This window comes from Rhinoderma darwinii, chromosome 2 (genome assembly GCF_050947455.1).
Source record: "Rhinoderma darwinii isolate aRhiDar2 chromosome 2, aRhiDar2.hap1, whole genome shotgun sequence".
In the NCBI taxonomy this organism is placed as follows: domain Eukaryota; kingdom Metazoa; phylum Chordata; class Amphibia; order Anura; family Rhinodermatidae; genus Rhinoderma; species Rhinoderma darwinii.
Window position 1 is genome coordinate 275,841,673 of NC_134688.1, and position 18,534 is coordinate 275,860,206.

An 18,534-nucleotide genomic window follows, 5' to 3' on the forward strand; every position below is an offset into this window, starting at 1 on the left:
ATTTACTAGGTAAGACTTTTGAACATAACAACACAATTATTGTTATGTTCAAATAAAGGCCTCCTCCTCCCCTTCAGCCTTGCCTCTCCATCTCCAAATTGGTGTCTTTACCAATCTTTTGTGTCACTTATTGTAAATAGCAGCAAATATTAAAGTTCCTATAGCCTAGAACCCCATCATTCGGAAATCCAGTCAGTACAATATTCTTAAAGAAAAAGTTTCAAACCCCTGGCTATCAGATATCACATACTACTCTGGAACATAGAAGTAGAGACTTGTGACAAATTTACCAAAACAAAGTCCCTGTGGAGTCACTGGTCTCAAAGACTAAAAAAACACAGTGAACAACATCACTAAAATGAGGTCAGATGACGTCCTAACCAGCAAATGGTGCCATACTACGACACCTACACAGAATTTTGAAAAAAGCAGATATCTTTATTCCCAATACCTTTCAAGGTTATTGGTCTCTGGCATTTCTCCAAAACAAACATGATACCATCTCACACCACACAATTTTACAGAGAGAGAGAGAGTGGAGCAATAACATAAGCATTACATCTCTCTTTATTGCCCTGACCAAATCTAGCAAAAGGGACCTACCCTAAGTTATTCTACTACACATGAAGCACCAATATCCAAGGAGGGCCCAGCAACTAAACCAAACAAACCACTTCTGACCAGACATCTCCATTGGAAATTAGATGAACGTAATGGAAATGACACAGTGATATTGTAAAGGATCTGCCAGGCACAGCGGGGTTAACTCCCAGAACTAATCAGTCAGCACCTGAGAATACATCCCTGAGACTGACTCCTGCTTCCACCATTCAGGCTGGCAGGCTTAGGAGTGGGAGAGCCTATCGTAACCTGGCCAGACTCAGCTAGCTCCCGCCCTCGGTCTATTTAAGCCTGCACTTCCTGTCCCTCGGTGCTTGTTATTGCTTGTGTTTCCCTCCTTGTGGTTTCCTGGCCCAGCTACAGCTCCTGCTATTTTTGATCCTGCTCCATACAGACCCTGGCTTACCGACTACTCTTCTGCTTTTCGTTTTGTACCTCGCACACTCCTGGCTTGACTCGGCTCGTTCACCACTCTGGTTGCTCACGGTGTTGCCGTGGGCAACGGCCCCTTTTCCTTGCTTGTGTTCCTTGTATGTTTGTCGTGTTTGTCGTGCACTTACTGAGCGCAGGGACCGCCGCCCAGTTGTACCCCGTCGCCTAGGGCGGGTCGTTGCAAGTAGGCAGGGACAGAGTGGCGGGTAGATTAGGGCTCACTTGTCCGTCTCCCTACCCCCTGCCACTACATAATAACAAGCCCATACCTAGTCTACCCCTGGTCCCTGACACCACTATGGATCCCCGTGAGACCCTGGCTCAGCAAATGCAGGGTCTCTCCCTACAGGTCCAGGCCCTGGCTCAGAGGGTCAACCAGCCTGATGCTACCCTGGTAGTTCCCCTCACCGCACCTCTTGAACCCCACCTCAAGTTTCCCGACCGGTTCTCAGGGGACCGGAGGGCTTTTCTCTCCTTTCGGGAGAGTTGTAGGCTTTACTTTAGTTTAAAGCCTCATTCCTCAGGTTCTGAGAGCCAGCGGGTGGGTATAATTATGTCCCGGCTCCAGGAAGGGCCCCAAGAGTGGGCCTTCTCCTTGGCTCCTGACGCCCCTGAACTTTCCTCCGTTGATTGTTTCTTTTCTGCTCTCGGACTTATTTATGACGAGACTGACAGGACTGCCTTTGCCGAGAGTCAGCTGGTGACCTTAATTCAGGGTAAGAGACCTGTTGAGGAGTATTGCTCTGACTTTCGGAAGTGGTGCATAGCTTCTCGGTGGAATGACCCTGCCTTAAGGTGCCAGTTTAGGTTGGGTCTGTCGAATGCCCTGAAAGACCTGCTAGTTAGCTATCCCTCTTCTGACTCCCTAGACCAGGTTATAGCTTTAGCGATACGACTTGACCGACGTCTCAGGGAACGACAACGTGAACGTTTATGTGTTTTCTCCTCCGACTCCCCCATGATGCCTCCCGAAGCTCCGTTGCTTCGTTCCTCCCCGAAAGATTCAGAGATACCTATGCAACTCGGGGCCTCCGTGTCCCCCCAACAACGTAGAGAATTCCGCAGGAAGAATGGTCTCTGCTTCTACTGTGGGGACGACAAGCATCAAGTGAACAACTGTCCTAAGCGTAAGGTTGCAGCCAGAGAACTTCCGCGTCTAAGTGATCATCGGGGAGGTCACTTGGGCGCACAGGTATTTCCAGTAAATATGAAACGTACTAAGATCTTGCTTCCCTTTCAGGTCTCTTTTGGTGGTAGGTCTGCTACCGGCAGTGCCTTCGTGGATTCAGGGTCCTCTACTAATATCATGTCTGTGGAATTTGCTATGTCCCTTGCTATGCCTCTTATTGATTTGCCTAAACCTGTCCCGGTAGTGGGTATCGACGCCACTCCTCTTGCTAATGGTTATTTTACACAGCATACCCCTGTTTTTGAACTCCTTGTTGGCTCCATGCATTTGGAGCAATGCTCTGTACCGTTGATGCAGGGATTATCGTACGATTTGGTTCTAGGTCTTCCCTGGTTGCAGTTGCATAATCCTACGTTTGACTGGAATACTGGGGAGCTAACCAAATGGGGTAATGAATGTTGTACGTCATGTTTTTCTGTTAATTCTATTTCTCCCCCTAAGGAGGCGAATACGCTACCCGAGTTTGTTCAGGACTTCGCTGATGTTTTCTCTAGGGAGGCCTCCGAAGTGTTACCTCCTCATAGAGAATACGATTGCGCTATCGAATTGGTACCAGGAGCTAAGCTTCCTAAGGGTAGGATATTTAATCTTTCTTGTCCCGAACGTGAAGCTATGAGAGTGTATATCCAGGAATCCCTGGCCAAGGGTTACATTCGTCCCTCTTCTTCTCCGGTAGGTGCTGGCTTCTTCTTCGTGGGGAAGAAGGATGGTGGTCTTAGGCCATGCATTGACTACCGTGGCCTGAATAAGGTCACGGTAAGGAACCAGTATCCCCTTCCTTTGATTCCTGATCTCTTTAATCAGGTTCAGGGGGCCCAATGGTTTTCTAAATTGGATCTACGGGGGGCGTATAACCTTATTCGCATCAAAGAGGGGGATGAGTGGAAGACTGCGTTTAACACGCCCGAAGGCCATTTCGAATACCTCGTCATGCCCTTTGGGTTGTGTAATGCCCCTGCGGTCTTCCAGAATTTCATAAATGAGATTTTGAGAAATTACCTGGGGATTTTTATGGTAGTGTACCTTGATGACATACTGGTGTTTTCCAAGGACTGGTCCTCCCACGTGGAGCATGTCAGGAAGGTGCTCCAGGTCCTTCGGGAAAATAAACTGTTTGCCAAAACCGAAAAATGTGTGTTTGGGGTACAGGAGATTCCATTTTTGGGTCAAATCCTCACTCCTCATGAATTCCGCATGGACCCCGCCAAGGTTCAGGCTGTGGCGGAATGGGTCCAACCTGCCTCCCTGAAGGCGTTACAGTGTTTTTTGGGGTTCGCTAATTATTACAGGAGATTTATTGCTAACTTCTCGGTCATCGCTAAGCCCCTTACGGACCTCACTCGCAAAGGTGCTGATCTCCTCCACTGGCCTCCTGAGGCTGTCCAGGCTTTTGAGGTCCTTAAGAAGTGCTTTGTCTCGGCCCCGGTGCTGGTTCAGCCCAACCAAATGGAGCCATTTATCGTGGAAGTTGACGCATCTGAGGTGGGAGTGGGGGCTGTCTTGTCCCAGGGTACCAGCTCCCTCACTCATCTCCGCCCCTGTGCCTACTTCTCCAGGAAGTTTTCGCCAACTGAAAGTAACTATGATATTGGCAACCGCGAACTCTTAGCCATTAAATGGGCATTTGAAGAGTGGCGCCACTTCCTGGAGGGGGCTAGGCACCAGGTAACGGTCCTTACCGACCACAAGAATCTGGTTTTCCTAGAATCTGCCCGGAGGCTAAACCCGAGACAAGCTCGATGGGCGTTATTTTTTACCAGATTCAATTTTTTGGTTACCTATAGGGCTGGGTCTAAAAATATTAAGGCTGATGCACTGTCGCGTAGCTTCATGGCCAGCCCTCCTTCGGAGGAAGATCCTGCTTGTATTTTGCCTCCAGGTATAATCATTTCCTCGATCGATTCTGATTTAGTCTCTGAAATTGCTGCTGATCAAGGTGCAGCTCCCGGGAACCTTCCTGAGAACAAGCTGTTTGTTCCCCTGCAATTCCGGCTAAGGGTACTTAGGGAAAATCATGACTCCGCACTATCTGGCCATCCAGGCATCCTGGGTACCAAACACCTCATTACCAGAAATTATTGGTGGCCTGGGTTGCCTAAAGACGTTAAGGCCTACGTCGCCGCTTGTGAGGTTTGTGCTAGGTCCAAGACTCCCAGGTCCCGACCAGCGGGCTTTCTGCGTTCGTTGCCCATTCCCCAGAGACCTTGGACACATATCTCCATGGATTTTATCACCGATTTGCCTCCATCCCAAGGCAAGTCGGTGGTGTGGGTGGTGGTGGACCGCTTCAGTAAGATGTGCCACTTTGTGCCCCTCAAGAAACTACCCAACGCCAAAACGTTGGCTACCTTGTTTGTCAAACACATCCTGCGTCTCCATGGGGCCCCAGTCAATATTGTTTCGGACAGAGGGGTACAATTTGTTTCATTGTTTTGGAGAGCCTTCTGTATGAAGTTGGGGATTGATCTGTCCTTCTCCTCTGCCTTCCATCCTGAAACCAATGGCCAAACGGAGAGGACTAATCAATCTCTAGAACAATACTTAAGGTGTTTTGTCTCTGACTGTCAATTTGATTGGGTCTCTTTCATTCCCCTCGCCGAATTTTCCCTTAATAACCGGGCCAGTAACTCGTCAGGGGTCTCTCCTTTTTTTTGTAATTTTGGGTTTAATCCACGGTTCTCCTCCGTTTCACCTGGTAGTTCCAACAATCCTGAGGTAGAGGTCGTTCATCGGGAACTGTGCACAGTCTGGGCCCAGGTTCAGAAAAACCTAGAGGTGTTCCAGAGGGTACTAAAAACTCAGGCTGATAAAAAACGTTCTGCTAACCCCCTGTTTATGGTCGGGGATCTGGTGTGGTTGTCGTCTAGGAACTTGCGTCTCAAGGTTCCGTCCAAGAAGTTTGCTCCCCGGTTTATTGGGCCGTATAAGGTCATTGAGGTCCTCAATCCTGTCTCCTTCCGGCTGGAGTTACCCCCGTCTTTTCGGATACACGACGTGTTTCATGCCTCCCTCCTCAAACGCTGCTCCCCGTCCTTGGCTCCCTCGAGGAGACCTCCTGTTCCCATCCTCACCCCGGAGGGGGTGGAATTCGAGGTGGCCAGGATTGTGGACAGCAAGATGGTCCAAGGCTCCCTCCAGTACCTGGTCCATTGGAGAGGATACGGGCCCGAGGAGAGGACTTGGGTACCCGGCCGGGATGTTCACGCTGGGGTATTGGTCAGGAGGTTCCACCTGCGTTTCCCCAGTAAGCCAGGTCCACTTAGAAAGGGTCCGGTGGCCCCTCATAAAAGGGGGGGTACTGTAAAGGATCTGCCAGGCACAGCAGGGTTAACTCCCAGAACTAATCAGTCAGCACCTGAGAATACATCCCTGAGACTGACTCCTGCTTCCACCATTCAGGCTGGCAGGCTTAGGAGTGGGAGAGCCTATCGTAACCTGGCCAGACTCAGCTAGCTCCCGCCCTCGGTCTATTTAAGCCTGCACTTCCTGTCCCTCGGTGCTTGTTATTGCTTGTGTTTCCCTCCTTGTGGTTTCCTGGCCCAGCTACAGCTCCTGCTATTTTTGATCCTGCTCCATACAGACCCTGGCTTACCGACTACTCTTCTGCTTTTCGTTTTGTACCTCGCACACTCCTGGCTTGACTCGGCTCGTTCACCACTCTGGTTGCTCACGGTGTTGCCGTGGGCAACGGCCCCTTTTCCTTGCTTGGGTTCCTTGTATGTTTGTCGTGTTTGTCGTGCACTTACTGAGCGCAGGGACCGCCGCCCAGTTGTACCCCGTCGCTTAGGGCGGGTCGTTGCAAGTAGGCAGGGACAGAGTGGCGGGTAGATTAGGGCTCACTTGTCCGTCTCCCTACCCCCTGCCACTACAGATATGATAGCAATCTCACCATATCAACAATATAACTATAATGACTTGAGGTACATATAACTTCAACGTAACAGAATAACATAAAATATAGTAACATAATCTAGATAAAATCTCTATGATTATACACAACTGATCAAAACCAAATGAGAGGACAACATTAACATGAAATGTGTGCAAGTATAAAACAAAATTGAAAACTATACCAAAAAATCCCAACTTTTTAACAGAAAACAGGAAAACACAGAATTAATTCACCCAGAAGTGTATACCCCTTTACAATCTAAAATTAAAGATAGCGAGCTATGGGAAACTTACTAGATAAGACTTTTGAACATAACAACACAAGAGTTGTTATGTTCAAATTAAGGCCTCCTCCTCCCCTTCAGCCTTGCCTCTCCATCTCCAAAATTGGTGTCTTTACCAATCCTTTGCGTTACTTATTATTAAAAGCAGCAAACAGTAAAGTTCCCATAGCCTAGGACCTCATCATCCAGGAAACCAGTCAGTCCAGAATTCTTAAAAAAATACTTTCAAATCCCTGCCTATCAGATATCACATACTACTATGGGACAAATAAGTACAGACTGGTGGCAAATTTACCAAAACCAAGTCCCTATTGAGTCACTGGTTTCAAAGACTAAAATAACATAGTGAACACCATCATGTAAAATAAACTCTAATGACATCATAACAAGCAAATGGTGCCATACCACGACACCTACATGGAATTTTGAAAAAAGCACGTCTCTATTCCCAATACCTTCCAAGTTTATTGGTCTCGGGCATTTCTCCAAAACAAACATAATACCATCTCAGACCACACAATTGTATCCTGAGAGAGGAGCAATAACTTAAGCATTACAACTCTCTTTATTGCTCTGAACAAATCCAGCTAAAGGGACCTACCCTAAGTTATTCCACTACACATGCAGCACCAATATCCAAGAAGGGCCCAATAAGTGAACCAAACAAACCACTTCTGACCATACACCTCCATTGGAAATTAGGTGAAAAAAATTGAAATTACACAGTGACATGATAGCAATTTTATCATATTACCAATGTGACCATCATTATTTGAGGTACATCTAACTTCAACGTAACAGAATAACATATACAAATATAATGTAAAAAATCTAGCTAAAATCTCCTTGATTATACACAACCAATCAAAAGCAAATGAGAGGTCAACATTAACATGATATGTGTGCAAGTTTAAAACAAAATTGAAAACTATACCAAAAATCTCAACTTTTTTACAGTAAACAGGAAAATGCAGATTAATTAATTTAGCCAGAAGAGTACACCCCTTTATAATCTTACTTTTTTTATAGCCCTACAGATACAAAATGTATTGATTCTTTAGTAACACACATGATAGCTACATATTGGAAAACAAACAAGGCCTGGATATCCTAAATCTACACAATTTATCATCACACATAAGCTCTACTAATCTGCTTCAGTCCGGGTTCTTTATCTATAAACCTATGGCACCACTACAGGCATTGGCTTTAAGCACAATTTTCATATGTGTCTCTAACCATTTGTAAAACAGCTCATGGAATATTAGCTGAGAAAATAATGCCACTTCTATTATATTGGTCAGATAGTGGGTACGTAAAAAATATGGGCAAAGAGATAGCGAGCTATGGGAAATTTACTAGGTAAGACTTTTGAACATAACAACACAATTATTGTTATGTTCAAATAAAGGCCTCCTCCTCCCCTTCAGCCTTGTCTCTCCATCTCCAAATTGGTGTCTTTACCAATCTTTTGTGTCACTTATTGTAAATAGCAGCAAATATTAAAGTTCCTATAGCCTAGAACCCCATCATTCGGAAATCCAGTCAGTACAATATTCTTAAAGAAAAAGTTTCAAACCCCTGGCTATCAGATATCACATACTACTCTGGAACATAGAAGTAGAGACTGGTGACAAATTTACCAAAACAAAGTCCCTGTGGAGTCACTGGTCTCAAAGACTAAAAAAACACAGTGAACAACATCACTAAAATGAGGTCAGATGACTTCCTAACCAGCAAATGGTGCCATACTACGACACCTACACAGAATTTTGAAAAAAGCAGATATCTTTATTCCCAATACCTTTCAAGGTTATTGGTCTCTGGCATTTCTCCAAAACAAACATGATACCATCTCACACCACACAATTTTACAGAGAGAGAGAGAGTGGAGCAATAACATAAGCATTACATCTCTCTTTATTACCCTGACCAAATCTAGCAAAAGGGACCTACCCTAAGTTATTCTACTACACATGAAGCACCAATATCCAAGGAGGGCCCAGCAACTAAACCAAACAAACCACTTCTGACCAGACATCTCCATTGGAAATTAGATGAACGTAATGGAAATGACACAGTGATATGATAGCAATCTCACCATATCAACAATGTAACTATAATGACTTGAGGTACATATAACTTCAACGTAACAGACTAACATAAAATATAGTAACATAATCTAGATAAAATCTCTATGATTATACACAAATGATCAAAACCAAATGAGAGGACAACATTAACATGAAATGTGTGCAAGTATAAAACAAAATTGAAAACTATACCAAAAAATCCCAACTTTTTCACAGAAAACAGGAAAACACAAAATTAATTCACCCAGAAGTGTATACCCCTTTACAATCTAGAATTAAAGATAGCGAGCTATGGGAAACTTACTAGATAAGACTTTTGAACATAACAACACAAGAGTTGTTATGTTCAAATTAAGGCCTCCTCCTCCCCTTCAGCCTTGCCTCTCCATCTCCAAAATTGGTGTCTTTACCAATCCTTTGCGTTACTTATTATTAAAAGCAGCAAACAGTAAAGTTCCCATAGGATAGGACCTCATCATCCAGGAAACGAAGTCAGTCCAGAATTCTTGAAAAAATAGTTTCAAATCCCTGCCTATCAGATATCACATACTACTCTGGGACAAATAAGTACAGACTGGTGGCAAATTTACCAAAACCAAGTCCCTATGGAGTCACTGGTTTCAAAGACTAAAATAACATAGTGAACACCATCATGTAAAATAAACTCATATGACTTCCTAACAAGCAAATGGTGCCATACCACGACGACTACATGGAATTTTGAAAAAAGCACGTCTCTATTACCAATACCTTCCAAGTTTATTGGTCTCGGGCATTTCTCCAAAACAAACATGATACCATCTCAGACCACACAATTGTATCCTGAGAGAGGAGCAATAACTTAAGCATTACAACTCTCTTTATTGCTCTGAACAAATCCAGCTAAAGGGACCTACCCTAAATTATTGCACTACACATGCAGCACCAATATCCAAGAAGTGCCCAATAACTGAACCAAACAAACCACTTCTGACCAAACACCTCCATTGGAAATTAGGTGAAAAAAATTGAAATTACACAGTGACTTGATAGCAATTTTATCATATTACCAATGTGACCATCATTATTTGAGGTACATCTAACTTCAACGTAACAGAATAACATATACAAATATAAGTTAAAAAATCTAGATAAAATCTCCTTGATTATACACAACCAATCAAAAGCAAATGAGAGGTCAACATTAACATGATTTGTGTGCAAGTTTAAAACAAAATTGAAAACTATACCAAAAATCTCAACTTTTTTACAGTAAACAGGAAAATGCAGATTAATTAATTTAGCCAGAAGAGTACACCCCTTTATAATCTTACTTTTTTTATAGCCCTACAGATACAAAATGTATTGATTCTTTAGTAACACACATGATAGCTACATATTGGAAAACAAACAAGGCCTGGATATCCTAAATCTACACAATTTATCATCACACATAAGCTCTACTAATCTGCTTCAGTCCGGGTTCTTTATCTATAAACCTATGGCACCACTACAGGCATTGGCTTTAAGCACAATTTTCATATGTGTCTCTAACCATTTGTAAAACAGCTCATGGAATATTAGCTGAGAAAATAATGCCACTTCTATTATATTGGTCAGATAGTAGGTACGTAAAAAATATGGGCAAAGAGATAGCGAGCTATGGGAAATTTACTAGGTAAGACTTTTGAACATAACAACACAATTATTGTTATGTTCAAATAAAGGCCTCCTCCTCCCCTTCAGCCTTGCCTCTCCATCTCCAAATTGGTGTCTTTACCAATCTTTTGTGTCACTTATTGTAAATAGCAGCAAATATTAAAGTTCCTATAGCCTAGAACCCCATCATTCGGAAATCCAGTCAGTACAATATTCTTAAAGAAAAAGTTTCAAACCCCTGGCTATCAGATATCACATACTACTCTGGAACATAGAAGTAGAGACTGGTGACAAATTTACCAAAACAAAGTCCCTGTGGAGTCACTGGTCTCAAAGACTAAAAAAACACAGTGAACAACATCACTAAAATGAGGTCAGATGACTTCCTAACCAGCAAATGGTGCCATACTACGACACCTACACAGAATTTTGAAAAAAGCAGATATCTTTATTCCCAATACCTTTCAAGGTTATTGGTCTCTGGCATTTCTCCAAAACAAACATGATACCATCTCACACCACACAATTTTACAGATAGAGAGAGTGGAGCAATAACATAAGCATTACATCTCTCTTTATTGCCCTGACCAAATCTAGCAAAAGGGATCTACCCTAAGTTATTCTACTACACATGAAGCACCAATATCCAAGGAGGGCCCAGCAACTAAACCAAACAAACCACTTCTGACCAGACATCTCCATTGGAAATTAGATGAACGTAATGGAAATGACACAGTGATATGATAGCAATCTCACCATATCAACAATGTAACTATAATGACTTGAGGTACATATATCTTCAACGTAACAGAATAACATAAAATATAGTAACATAATCTAGATAAAATCTCTATGATTATACACAACTGATCAAAACCAAATGAGAGGACAACATTAACATGAAATGTGTGCAAGTATAAAACAAAATTGAAAACTATACCAAAAAATCCCAACTTTTTCACAGAAAACAGGAAAACACAGAATTAATTCACCCAGAAGTGTATACCCCTTTACAATCTAGAATTAAAGATAGCGAGCTATGGGAAACTTAATAGATAAGACTTTTGAACATAACAACACAAGAGTTGTTATGTTCAAATTAAGGCCTCCTCCTCCCCTTCAGCCTTGCCTCTCCATCTCCAAAATTGGTGTCTTTACCAATCCTTTGCGTTACTTATTATTAAAAGCAGCAAACAGTAAAGTTTCCATAGCCTAAGACCTCATCATCCAGGAAACCAGTCAGTCCAGAATTCTTGAAAAAATAGTTTCAAATCCCTGCCTATCAGATATCACATACTACTCTGGGACAAATAAGTACAGACTGGTGGCAAATTTACCAAAACCAAGTCCCTATGGAGTCACTGGTTTCAAAGACTAAAATAACATAGTGAACACCATCATGTAAAATAAACTCATATGACTTCCTAACAAGCAAATGGTGCCATACCACGACACCTACATGGAATTTTGAAAAAAGCACGTCTCTATTCCCAATACCTTCCAAGTTTATTGGTCTCGGGCATTTCTCCAAAACAAACATGATACCATCTCAGACCACACAATTGTATCCTGAGAGAGGAGCAATAACTTAAGCATTACAACTCTCTTTATTGCTCTGAACAAATCCAGCTAAAGGGACCTACCCTAAATTATTGCACTACACATGCAGCACCAATATCCAAGAAGGGCCCAATAACTGAACCAAACAAACCACTTCTGACCATACACCTCCATTGGAAATTAGGTGAAAAAAATTGAAATTACACAGTGACTTGATAGCAATTTTATCATATTACCAATGTGACCATCATTATTTGAGGTACATCTAACTTCAACGTAACAGAATAACATATACAAATATAATTTAAAAAATCTAGATAAAATCTCCTTGATTATACACAACCAATCAAAAGCAAATGAGAGGTCAACATTAACATGATTTGTGTGCAAGTTTAAAGCAAAATTGAAAACTATACCAAAAATCTCAACTTTTTTACAGTAAACAGGAAAATGCAGATTAATTAATTTAGCCAGAAGAGTACACCCCTTTATAATCTTACTTTTTTTTATAGCCCTACAGATACAAAATGTATTGATTCTTTAGTAACACACATGATAGCTACATATTGGAAAACAAACAAGGCCTGGATATCCTAAATCTACACAATTTATCATCACACATAAGCTCTACTAATCTGCTTCAGTCCGGGTTCTTTATCTATAAACCTATGGCACCACTACAGGCATTGGCTTTAAGCACAATTTTTATATGTGTCTCTAACCATTTGTAAAACAGCTCATGGAATATTAGCTGAGAAAATAATGCCACTTCTATTATATTGGTCAGATAGTGGGTACGTAAAAAATATGGGCAAAGAGATAGCGAGCTATGGGAAATTTACTAGGTAAGACTTTTGAACATAACAACACAATTATTGTTATGTTCAAATAAAGGCCTCCTCCTCCCCTTCAGCCTTGCCTCTCCATCTCCAAATTGGTGTCTTTACCAATCTTTTGTGTCACTTATTGTAAATAGCAGCAAATATTAAAGTTCCTATAGCCTAGAACCCCATCATTCGGAAATCCAGTCAGTACAATATTCTTAAAGAAAAAGTTTCAAACCCCTGGCTATCAGATATCACATACTACTCTGGAACATAGAAGTAGAGACTGGTGACAAATGTACCAAAACAAAGTCCCTGTGGAGTCACTGGTCTCAAAGACTAAAAAAACATAGTGAACAACATCACTAAAATGAGGTCAGATGACTTCCTAACCAGCAAATGGTGCCATACTACGACACCTACACAGAATTTTGAAAAAAGCAGATATCTTTATTCCCAATACCTTTCAAGGTTATTGGTCTCTGGCATTTCTCCAAAAAAACATGATACCATCTCACACCACACAATTTTACAGAGAGAGAGAGTGGAGCAATAACATAAGCATTACATCTCTCTTTATTGCCCTGACCAAATCTAGCAAAAGGGACCTACCCTAAGTTATTCTACTACACATGAAGCACCAATATCCAAGGAGGGCCCAGCAACTAAACCAAACAAACCACTTCTGACCAGACATCTCCATTGGAAATTAGATGAACGTAATGGAAATGACACAGTGATATGATAGCAATCTCACCATATCAACAATGTAACTATAATGACTTGAGGTACATATAACTTCAACGTAACAGAATAACATAAAATATAGTAACATAATCTAGATAAAATCTCTATGATTATACACAACTGATCAAAACCAAATGAGAGGACAACATTAACATGAAATGTGTGCAAGTATAAAACAAAATTGAAAACTATACCAAAAAATCCCAACTTTTTCACAGAAAACAGGAAAACACAGAATTAATTCACCCAGAAGTGTATACCCCTTTACAATCTAGAATTAAAGATAGCGAGCTATGGGAAACTTACTAGATAAGACTTTTGAACATAACAACACAAGAGTTGTTATGTTCAAATTAAGGCCTCCTCCTCCCCTTCAGCCTTGCCTCTCCATCTCCAAAATTGGTGTCTTTACCAATCCTTTGCGTTACTTATTATTATTAAAAGCAGCAAACAGTAAAGTTTCCATAGCCTAAGACCTCATCATCCAGGAAACCAGTCAGTCCAGAATTCTTGAAAAAATAGTTTCAAATCCCTGCCTATCAGATATCACATACTACTCTGGGACAAATAAGTACAGACTGGTGGCAAATTTACCAAAACCAAGTCCCTATGGAGTCACTGGTTTCAAAGACTAAAATAACATAGTGAACACCATCATGTAAAATAAACTCATATGACTTCCTAACAAGCAAATGGTGCCATACCACGACACCTACATGGAATTTTGAAAAAAGCACGTCTCTATTCCCAATACCTTCCAAGTTTATTGGTCTCGGGCATTTCTCCAAAACAAACATGATACCATCTCAGACCACACAATTGTATCCTGAGAGAGGAGCAATAACTTAAGCATTACAACTCTCTTTATTGCTCTGAACAAATCCAGCTAAAGGGACCTACCCTAAATTATTGCACTACACATGCAGCACCAATATCCAAGAAGGGCCCAATAACTGAACCAAACAAACCACTTCTGACCATACACCTCCATTGGAAATTAGGTGAAAAAAATTGAAATTACACAGTGACTTGATAGCAATTTTATCATATTACCAATGTGACCATCATTATTTGAGGTACATCTAACTTCAACGTAACAGAATAACATATACAAATATAATTTAAAAAATCTAGATAAAATCTCCTTGATTATACACAACCAATCAAAAGCAAATGAGAGGTCAACATTAACATGATTTGTGTGCAAGTTTAAAACAAAATTGAAAACTATACCAAAAATCTCAACTTTTTTACAGTAAACAGGAAAATGCAGATTAATTAATTTAGCCAGAAGAGTACACCCCTTTATAATCTTACTTTTTTTTATAGGCCTACAGATACAAAATGTATTGATTCTTTAGTAACACACATGATAGCTACATATTGGAAAACAAACAAGGCCTGGATATCCTAAATCTACACAATTTATCATCACACATAAGCTCTACTAATCTGCTTCAGTCCGGGTTCTTTATCTATAAACCTATGGCACCACTACAGGCATTGGCTTTAAGCACAATTTTCATATGTGTCTCTAACCATTTGTAAAACAGCTCATGGAATATTAGCTGAGAAAATAATGCCACTTCTATTATATTGGTCAGATAGTGGGTACGTAAAAAATATGGGCAAAGAGATAGCGAGCTATGGGAAATTTACTAGGTAAGACTTTTGAACATAACAACACAATTATTGTTATGTTCAAATAAAGGCCTCCTCCTCCCCTTCAGCCTTGCCTCTCCATCTCCAAATTGGTGTCTTTACCAATCTTTTGTGTCACTTATTGTAAATAGCAGCAAATATTAAAGTTCCTATAGCCTAGAACCCCATCATTCGGAAATCCAGTCAGTACAATATTCTTAAAGAAAAAGTTTCAAACCCCTGGCTATCAGATATCACATACTACTCTGGAACATAGAAGTAGAGACTGGTGACAAATTTACCAAAACAAAGTCCCTGTGGAGTCACTGGTCTCAAAGACTAAAAAAACACAGTGAACAACATCACTAAAATGAGGTCAGATGACTTCCTAACCAGCAAATGGTGCCATACTACGACACCTACACAGAATTTTGAAAAAAGCAGATATCTTTATTCCCAATACCTTTCAAGGTTATTGGTCTCTGGCATTTCTCCAAAACAAACATGATACCATCTCACACCACACAATTTTACAGATAGAGAGAGTGGAGCAATAACATAAGCATTACATCTCTCTTTATTGCCCTGACCAAATCTAGCAAAAGGGATCTACCCTAAGTTATTCTACTACACATGAAGCACCAATATCCAAGGAGGGCCCAGCAACTAAACCAAACAAACCACTTCTGACCAGACATCTCCATTGGAAATTAGATGAACGTAATGGAAATGACACAGTGATATGATAGCAATCTCACCATATCAACAATGTAACTATAATGACTTGAGGTACATATATCTTCAACGTAACAGAATAACATAAAATATAGTAACATAATCTAGATAAAATCTCTATGATTATACACAACTGATCAAAACCAAATGAGAGGACAACATTAACATGAAATGTGTGCAAGTATAAAACAAAATTGAAAACTATACCAAAAAATCCCAACTTTTTCACAGAAAACAGGAAAACACAGAATTAATTCACCCAGAAGTGTATACCCCTTTACAATCTAGAATTAAAGATAGCGAGCTATGGGAAACTTACTAGATAAGACTTTTGAACATAACAACACAAGAGTTATGTTCAAATTAAGGCCTCCTCCTCCCCTTCAGCCTTACCTCTCCATCTCCAAAATTGGTGTCTTTACCAATCCTTTGCGTTACTTATTATTAAAAGCAGCAAACAGTAAAGTTCCGTTAGTATAGGACCTCATCATCCAGGAAACGAAGTCAGTCCAGAATTCTTGAAAAAATAGTTTCAAATCCCTGCCTATCAGATATCACATACTACTCTGGGACAAATAAGTACAGACTGGTGGCAAATTTACCAAAACCAAGTCCCTATGGAGTCACTGGTTTCAAAGACTAAAATAACATAGTGAACACCATCATGTAAAATAAACTCATATGACTTCCTAACAAGCAAATGGTGCCATACCACGACGACTACATGGAATTTTGAAAAAAGCACGTCTCTATTACCAATACCTTCCAAGTTTATTGGTCTCGGGCATTTCTCCAAAACAAACATGATACCATCTCAGACCACACAATTGTATCCTGAGAGAGGAGCAATAACTTAAGCATTACAACTCTCTTTATTGCTCTGAACAAATCCAGCTAAAGGGACCTACCCTAAATTATTGCACTACACATGCAGCACCAATATCCAAGAAGGGCCCAATAACTGAACCAAACAAACCACTTCTGACCATACACCTCCATTGGAAATTAGGTGAAAAAAATTGAAATTACACAGTGACTTGATAGCAATTTTATCATATTACCAATGTGACCATCATTATTTGAGGTACATCTAACTTCAACGTAACAGAATAACATATACAAATATAATTTAAAAAATCTAGATAAAATCTCCTTGATTATACACAACCAATCAAAAGCAAATGAGAGGTCAACATTAACATGATTTGTGTGCAAGTTTAAAACAAAATTGAAAACTATACCAAAAATCTCAACTTTTTTACAGTAAACAGGAAAATGCAGATTAATTAATTTAGCCAGAAGAGTACACCCCTTTATAATCTTACTTTTTTTTATAGCCCTACAGATACAAAATGTATTGATTCTTTAGTAACACACATGATAGCTACATATTGGAAAACAAACAAGGCCTGGATATCCTAAATCTACACAATTTATCATCACACATAAGCTCTACTAATCTGCTTCAGTCCGGGTTCTTTATCTATAAACCTATGGCACCACTACAGGCATTGGCTTTAAGCACAATTTTTATATGTGTCTCTAACCATTTGTAAAACAGCTCATGGAATATTAGCTGAGAAAATAATGCCACTTCTATTATATTGGTCAGATAGTGGGTACGTAAAAAATATGGGCAAAGAGATAGCGAGCTATGGGAAATTTACTAGGTAAGACTTTTGAACATAACAACACAATTATTGTTATGTTCAAATAAAGGCCTCCTCCTCCCCTTCAGCCTTGCCTCTCCATCTCCAAATTGGTGTCTTTACCAATCTTTTGTGTCACTTATTGTAAATAGCAGCAAATATTAAAGTTCCTATAGCCTAGAACCCCATCATTCGGAAATCCAGTCAGTACAATATTCTTAAAGAAAAAGTTTCAAACCCCTGGCTATCAGATATCACATACTACTCTGGAACATAGAAGTAGAGACTGGTGACAAATGTACCAAAACAAAGTCCCTGTGGAGTCACTGGTCTCAAAGACAAAAAAAAAAACACAGTGAACAACATCACTAAAATGAGGTCAGATGACTTCCTAACCAGCAAATGGTGCCATACTACGACACCTACACAGAATTTTGAAAAAAGCAGATATCTTTATTCCCAATACCTTTCAAGGTTATTGGTCTCTGGCATTTCTCCAAAAAAACATGATACCATCTCACACCACACAATTTTACAGAGAGAGAGAGTGGAGCAATAACATAAGCATTACATCTCTCTTTATTGCCCTGACCAAATCTAGCAAAAGGGACCTACCCTAAGTTATTCTACTACACATGAAGCACCAATATCCAAGGAGGGCCCAGCAACTAAACCAAACAAACCACTTCTGACCAGACATCTCCATTGGAAATTAGATGAACGTAATGGAAATGACACAGTGATATGATAGCAATCTCACCATATCAACAATGTAACTATAATGACTTGAGGTACATATAACTTCAACGTAACAGAATAACATAAAATATAGTAACATAATCTAGATAAAATCTCTATGATTATACACAACTGATCAAAACCAAATGAGAGGACAACATTAACATGAAATGTGTGCAAGTATAAAACAAAATTGAAAACTATACCAAAAAATCCCAACTTTTTCACAGAAAACAGGAAAACACAGAATTAATTCACCCAGAAGTGTATACCCCTTTACAATCTAGAATTAAAGATAGCGAGCTATGGGAAATTTACTAGATAAGACTTTTGAACATAACAACACAAGAGTTGTTATGTTCAAATTAAGGCCTCCTCCTCCCCTTCAGCCTTGCCTCTCCATCTCCAAAATTGGTGTCTTTACCAATCCTTTGCGTTACTTATTATTATTAAAAGCAGCAAACAGTAAAGTTTCCATAGCCTAAGACCTCA